This window comes from Grammomys surdaster, unplaced genomic scaffold, assembly GCF_004785775.1.
Source record: "Grammomys surdaster isolate TR1022 unplaced genomic scaffold, NIH_TR_1.0 655, whole genome shotgun sequence".
Classification (NCBI taxonomy): Eukaryota; Metazoa; Chordata; class Mammalia; order Rodentia; family Muridae; genus Grammomys; species Grammomys surdaster.
The window spans coordinates 4,712-12,347 of record NW_021605074.1 but is presented as its reverse complement, the minus strand read 5'-3'; the positions used below and the strand labels follow the sequence as shown (position 1 = coordinate 12,347).

At 43.7% G+C, this 7,636-nt stretch overlaps 1 pseudogene; it reads left to right on the top strand.

The window, feature by feature from the left end:
* Positions 1 to 345: 345 nt before the first annotated feature.
* Positions 346 to 742, top strand: LOC114633439 (annotated as a pseudogene).
* The last annotated feature ends 6,894 nt before the right edge of the window (positions 743 to 7,636 follow it).

The following is a 7,636-nucleotide window of genomic DNA, read 5'->3' as shown; positions in this document are numbered from 1 at the left end:
ATGCAACAAAAATCGTGTTTACAATCTGAAATGCACTTTGGCAATTAAGTTGAAGAAGAAAACAATGTTATTAATTGGACATGGTGGTGTATGTCTGTAATCCTACTATTCGGAAGGTAGAGGCAGGAGGATCAAGAGTTCAAGGCTAGCCTCAGTTACATAGTGAGTTCAAGGACAGCTTGGACTACGTAGAACTCTATCTCCAAAAAGTCAAAGAGGGGGTGAGGAGAAAGTCATGGTGCGATCCTGTTTCAAGCGCCCTATCAAATGTGTATATTTTTTTTAAGGTAAAAAGGAAAAATGGCGCCTTGGTGGCGGCAGCGGCTACAGCAGCAGGAGCCATCCATGATGGGTGGCGATGCCACCTCCGCGGTGGAAAAGCCAGTTTCTGGAGTGCAGCAGGAGTGCAGCAGGCGGCCAACTTCGCGGAGCAGTTCCGTTCCTACTGAGAGAGAGAAAGAAGCAATGGAAAGCGCTCATGGAGTTCATCCTGCTCCACCTGCCTGGCTACTGAGACCCACGACAGCGGCCGCCTGGACCGGCTGCACCTCTTCCTGGGTTGCAGTTACAACAAAGTCCTTCTGGACAAGGTGATGGAAATGGCTGATGGGATTGAAGTGGAAGACCTGCCACAGTTTACAAACAGAAGCGAACTAATTGAAAAAGCATCAAAACTAAGGCAGCTCTCCACATTTCCACGCTGGGGACAGACTTTGAAAGGAGGCAGCTCTCGAGATTCCTGGTATTTGCAGCATAGGGGCAGCTGGAACAGAAGGGGATGGGGCCCAAGGGCTTCAAAGAAGTCTTCGTTCTTCCGAGACTGCTGTAAAAATACACGCGCGTATTTATGTATTCATACATGGCGGATTCTCAGAAATTACATCAGGATTGTCAAAGTCAAACGTTGTTTGAAATGCCTTTTATGTTTGTATAACAATGACAGATGATAAATTTTATAATTTGATTTTATTTTTAGCAGAGTACCTGTAAATATAACTCTTGTTTTTTCCATACCCCCACCCACTTTTTGTCCTGAGGCAAGGCAGATTCTCTGTGTCCCTATTTCTACCTGAATATACTTGTACAGCACTGCTTATGGCCACCAAAGGACTGTGCACTGACCAACTGTGTCACTGGAGCACCCTCACCTCTGGGCTAAGGGACCTTTGTGTAGGAAGTGGAAATCATGTTGCAGGCCTGAAGTAGCAGAGCTAGCTCACAGGTAGGAGGCATCTAGCCTCAATTTAAAACTCACTGAGGGTTAGAGACATAGCTTGGTAATGTCCTTGCTTAGCATGCTTGAGGTCCTGGGTTTGGTCCCTAGTATTTCAAAGAGAGAAAAAAATAGCTAGTTAGGTTAAAAATTGCTGGAAGTGTATATGGCTTTGTTCAGCCAACCAGATGGTTTCTAGGCACTAGATGCCCATGTGCCTGCATTTTTGTTTCTAGGCGTTCACACTTGAAGAACTAACTGCCTTGCATATCACCTCTGGATTGCACTGCAGTCCTGCTTTGCTCTGAGATGGTGGTATTGGCATTCCACCTGACAGCTGACGTATGTGTTCTGAGCCCCATTCTAGTTCCCTGTATTTAGTCACCATTAGATAACTGAACCGTGGGCAGCCGTGGAGCAGTGTACTGCAGCAGGACTCATCAATGGCAGGCCCATTATGGCCAGAAAGACAGTGGGGTCTGCCTAAGCTTCATCTACTGGATACAGGCAATTGGACACCCAGAAGCTGGGGCCACTGGTGTTTGTCATCAGAGCAGTGGGACACATTCTTGTTTGTGGCTTGAGATAAAGGCTACATCTTTATGTGGCTTCAGCTCTAGTCCCCAATGACCGTTGATTTGATCCTTTGGACAAGCTTCTCCAGGCAATGAAAGATCGCCTATCACAGGGTAATGGCAAGGTGGTGACTGTTGGAGGGCGGAGCTCTGTGCTCACTGAGCTGAAGCCTCATCTTCCCAGAAGCAGAAGGGCTTCATCCATTCTAATCATCAGTGCTGATTTGTGAGGCTTAAAAACAAAATGCACTTTCCACAGATTGTTGACTTTATTTTCTGTCTACAACCCCCCAATAAAATAGCTTTGCTATTGAATGAAAAAAAAAAGAAAAGAAAAATGGCAGCCAACTAGATAAGATGGCCCTTTGCGTTTCTTATATTTGTTCAAATAACATCTGTGATTTTTCTTTTCCGTGACTGAAATTTACTGATGCAATCCACTTATAAAGCGGATTATTTCTTTGTGGCCAGAGAAGACTCACGTCTTGATTGTTTCACACATTGGGCAGCGATCACTAGCACTGGTGACCTCGGTGTCCCCAAGAATCCTCCAGTCACTCTTTGTTCGCATAAAAGCAAACATACTCAGCAGACACACCACATAGGACGGAGTACACCACAACATCTTGTCCTGTCATGGCCTCTATCACTGCCTCCACCCGGGTAAGGACTGTGATGGGCAGGTGCCAGCGCCCCTCCGCCTGGTTCACTCTGAGCTCCCAGATTTAGGCTCTGGCCAGCTTTTTGCAACCATCCTTGGGGCTGGAGAGATGGCTCGGCTGCTCAAATCACTGCTTGCTCTTTCAGAGGACTCATGATTGATTTCAAGCATCCACATGACAGTTCACAACTCCAGTTTCAGGGGAACTGATGCTATCTTCTGACTTTTATGGGAACTGCACATGTGGTGTACAAACATACATGAAAGCAAAACACCCATCCATATAAAATTTTTAAAAAGTTAAAAAAAAAGTCCAGTCCCATCATCACCTGAAAGCCTACCTCACACGGGTACCATCCCTTGTTATGTTTCTCCTTCACAATAAGTGTCTTTTTGGTGACCCCCTTGTATGTGCTAAAACCCTCCCACCATATTAAAGCCTCCAGAATCAAGGAAGAGAAACTTTAGGGATGGGAGGAGTAACTCATCAGGATTCTACCACAGGAGAGTTGTGGATGACAGTTCCCCAAGTGACCTTAGACCAACCGAGTTCTTCCCTCTTCTGCCTTGTCATTCTCAAGGATAAATACAGCGTGCCAGCAAAAGGAACATACAGAACAACGGAGGGAAAGCCTAAGCTTTGTCACAGGACCCTCGACTGTAGCATGGATCGGGGCACTTGGAAGATGCTCCATACACACAAGTCAGCTCCTGTTTCCCTTACCAACTCTGTGTCAGCGTTAACCTGCTTTGTTGGCATTAATTGTCTCTATGTAGCTTGTCACAGGCAAGGAGCTCTGTCTTGCTAGCTTGGATAGATAACCAGGTGCTGCTTTAGAAGGAATGGAAGAGCATCCCAGAGGGCTCCTTTTCCTAGCCGACAGCCAGAAGAGTGTGCTTCTCTCTACCTCTCCCTGCTCTGTTCATCTTTTGTAGCATTGCCCATCTGCGTTGAGCCATAGGTCCCAACCTTACGGCCAGTGCAGTCCGGAGTCCTTTCCTAGCTTACAGCCAGTGCAGTCTGGAGGCAACTCAAGGTCCAGGCCTAGTTCCAGGAGAAAGGTTTGCACTTTGAAACTGTCAGAGAACCTTATAGCTGGGCCAAAGTCAAGGCCAACTCCCTGTGTAGCTTTATAAAATAAGTTTGCGGGGGAAGAGTCCCAGCACCCCCAGCCTGAGTGGCCTCATTTTAGCCTTGTTCCCAATGATCAAACCCGTGGGATAGCCTAAACTAACTTCTCCCCTCAGAGTCTGGAGTGTCTAGGACCCCATAGGCAAATACCTTAAAGGAGACCCTCTCATTCTTTTCAGCCTCTGAGACTAATTAAAACAATTTGCCCAACTTAGGTTTCAAAAGCAGGGAGACTCTAGCTCTCTCTTTCCTGGGACAGCCTAGGCCTGCATATGTTTTCTAACTCATATAATAAAGGATCAAGGGAGGCAAGTTCAGACAGATCACACACCCGTGTGTGACCCCCTCTACTTGCCCTGCCATGCTGTCCCTGGTGCCTGGCACACAGCTGGATAGACAGCCTTTGGTAAAATGAAAGATTGTGCTGTTGGAGCACTTGGTGGTGTCCTCCCGAGGGAAGAGGGTGACTTAGTTCTTCCATGTTTGTAACGTCAATAACTCAGGACTGACCGTGAAGTTGCTGTGGGAAGAAGACTGAGAAGGAAATAAAATTGCTGTGCTCCTCTTTTTCCATCTGCTAGGTAGACTCTACTCCTTATCTTCCTGTTAGAGACCAACTGCTTCCTCCAGTGTGTTAAATTTTGCCCAGTTATCTTTTAAAATGATTTTGAAAATTATTACTTAGGTTTTCTGAGGTTTGAGGCAAGGCATTTGCAGATGTCCATTTTGTTCCTACAGACCTCACTTGAGAGAACACCGTTATGATAGTGGTAGCTAATTAATCTTCTCCAGTGCCTCCCATAAATCCACTGTCTCATGCTATGAGCTTCCACCATTGGTTTGCCAGGAAAGGAATCAGCATGTTGATTAATTTGATTTCTGGTACCACGTGAATAATGTAAAGAGACATTAAGTTTCCACATTCTCAGTGATGTGATACTGTAATACTGCAAATTATTTCTAATGGGTCTCAGTGATGGATGGCGGCTCTGTCCTTGACTCTGACATTTACAGTAGGATAACTGCCATCTAATAAATATGACGTACTCATGAGCAGTGAGCAGACTGTGGAGAGGAAGGGCAAAGCCATCTTCCGATTCCTGCGGGGTGCTGTTTCTATGGAGAGTGGGGCCCAGCCCCTTCTGCGACAATATAACCAGTCAGGTGTGGAAGGCATTGAGCTGATATCAGACCTTTTCCTTTTATAGCAGTCTATGAACTGCTCTCACTCTCAGTGGAAGGGATGCCCCTGGGAGCCAGAGTCAGTGTGAGGAGAAAACCACTTCAATTCTTCCTTTACCCAACTTAGTCTGGAGAATGGATACTTGCTTACATGCTAGCATTGGGTTGTTACTTCATGTATGCTCTTTCCTGTCTGAGACTGTCTGGCTACTCCTTGGTATAGCCCAGCCCCATAGAATTCCTCCCCCCTTCTCTGTCTCTCTGTCTCTCTCTGTCTCTGTCTTTCTCTCTATCTCTGTCTCTGTCTCTCTGTCTCTCTCTGTCTCTGTCTTTCTCTCTATCTCTGTCTCTGTCTCTCTCTTTCTCTCTGTCTCTGTTTTTCAATCTCCCTCTGTCTCTATTTCTCTCTGTCTCTGTCTCTCTTTTCTCTCTGTCTCTGTCTATCTCTCTCTCAATCTGAGAGAGATAGCCTAGGCTAGCCTTAAACTTGCTATGTAGCCAAGGCTGGCTTTGAACACTTTTGGATAAACAAGCAAGGGAACTAACTGCAGTTTGACAGGTCTTAGGCCATGAGCTTCAGTTTTCTATCTCAAATCGAGGGGAGAGAATTGGAACCCGTGGAGAGGCCTAGCTTCCCCACTTCTCACCCTGTTTATGCCTTTGTGGATTTTTGAGGCCCTGTAATACATCATATGAAAGTTTCTATACTGTAAAGATCTAGCAGATTTCACCTTCATACTGGGCTCGGCAGCCTTGACCTCCTGTCTGAAGTGTAGGCTGCTCTCTTGGTGACGGATTCACTGAGCTCTCTCGGTGGCTGATTCACTGAGTAAACGTGCAGCATGAGGTGGGTACAACCTAGCATGACTTACGTCAGTCACCCTGGGCCTTAGTTTCTCCAGGTCCATCTAGTGATGGCTTTTTCCTTGGACCCTTAACAACCTCAGATTTTGGGACTAGCTCCAAGATTAAAATTGTAATATAAATAATAATATTTATAAATTGTAATATAAATGTAATATATACTTCAGTAAATGCAATGTTCTGTGGCCAGAATTCACATGTTCGTCATTTAAAACAAAAGCCAAAGAAACTAGAAAAAGAAAAAAAAAAGACAAAAACCACTTACAATCCCAACCTGCCCCCCCCCAAAAATCAGTATAGATATTTACTTTTACCATATATATAAAGTGTTCTTCTAGTAACAGTTATTCAACTTTTCTTTATTTAATGGAGAAAAAAAGAATGTAAAGAAACCAGCTTGTGAATACTTGCCCAAATATTGCAGTCTGCATGCTTCCCAGGAGGTCTGCAATAAACAAGAGCACAGGAGGTCCTCAGTAACAGGGACATAGGAGGCCTGCTCTAACCAGAGACAACACTGCCTGCCTCTAAGGGGACCAGCCCTAACTCAGATAACAGAGCTCTACCTGCCTCCAAGAAGGCCAGTTCCAGTCAGAGACACTCAGGTCAGTTAACACCAGAGAGAGCTGGATGGCCAGAGGCAAGCACAAGATCATAAGTGACAGAACCCAGTGTAATTCAGCACCATCAGAACCCAGTTCTCCCACCACAGTAAGCCCTGGATACCCTAACACACCTGAAAAGCAAGATCCTAAAATCCTGTCTCATGAAGATGATAGAGGCCTTTAAAGAGGATATAAACAACTCCCTTAAAGACATACAGGAAAACACAGGCAAACAGGTGGAAGCCCTTAACGAACAAACAAATGAATCCCTTAAAGAAATACAGGAAAATACAATCAAACAGGTAAAGGAGGGGAAAAAAGCAGTCCAAGAACTAAAAATGAAAATAGAAACAATAAAGAAAACACAAAGAGAGACAACCCTGGAGGTGCACAACTTAGGAAAGATATCAGGAGCTACAGATGCAAGATCAACAACAAAATACAAGAGATAGAAGAGAGAATCTCAGGTGTAGAAAATAACTATAGAAGATATTGACACATCAGTCAAAGAAAATACAAAGTGTAAAAAGCTCCTAACTCAAAATATTCAGGAAATTCATGACACAATGCAATGATCAAACCTAAGAATAATAGGAATAGAGGAGGGTGTAGAATCTCAGCTCAAAGGTCCAGTAAACATCTTTAACAAAATTATAGAAGAAAATGTCCCTAGCCTAAAGAGAGAGATGGCCATAAAGGTACAAGAAGCCTATAGAACATCAAATAGATTTTACCAGAGAAGGAAATCCTCTAATCACATAATAATCAAAACACTAAGTGCACAGAACAAAGAAAGAATATTAAAAGCTGCAAGGGAAGTACTCAAAGTTCTAGCTAGGGCAATTAGACAACAAAAAGATATCAAGGAGATACAAAATGGAAAGGAAGAAGTCAAAGCATCACTATTTGCAGACGATATGATAGTATATATGTGACCCCCAAGTTTCCACCAGAGAACTACTACAGCTGATAAACAACTTCAGCAAAGTGGCTGGATATAAAATTAACTGAAACAAACAAGTAGCCACCCTTTATATAAATGATAAGTAGGCTGAGAAAGAAATTAGGGAAACAACACCCTTCATAATAACCATAAATAGTATAAAATATCTTGTTGTAATTCTTACCAAGCAAGTGAAAGATCTGTACAACAAGAACTTCAAGTCTGAATATAAAAAATCAAAGAAGACTTCAGAAGATCAAAAGATTTCCCATGATCATGGATTCACATAGCAAAAATGACCATTATACCAAAAGCAATCCACAGATACAATGCAATCCCCATCAAAATTCCAACACAATTCTTTACAGACATGGAAAGAGCAATTCTCATTTTCATATGGAAAAACAAAAAATCCAGGATAGCCAAAACAATTCCATAATAGAAGAACTTACAGGGGAATT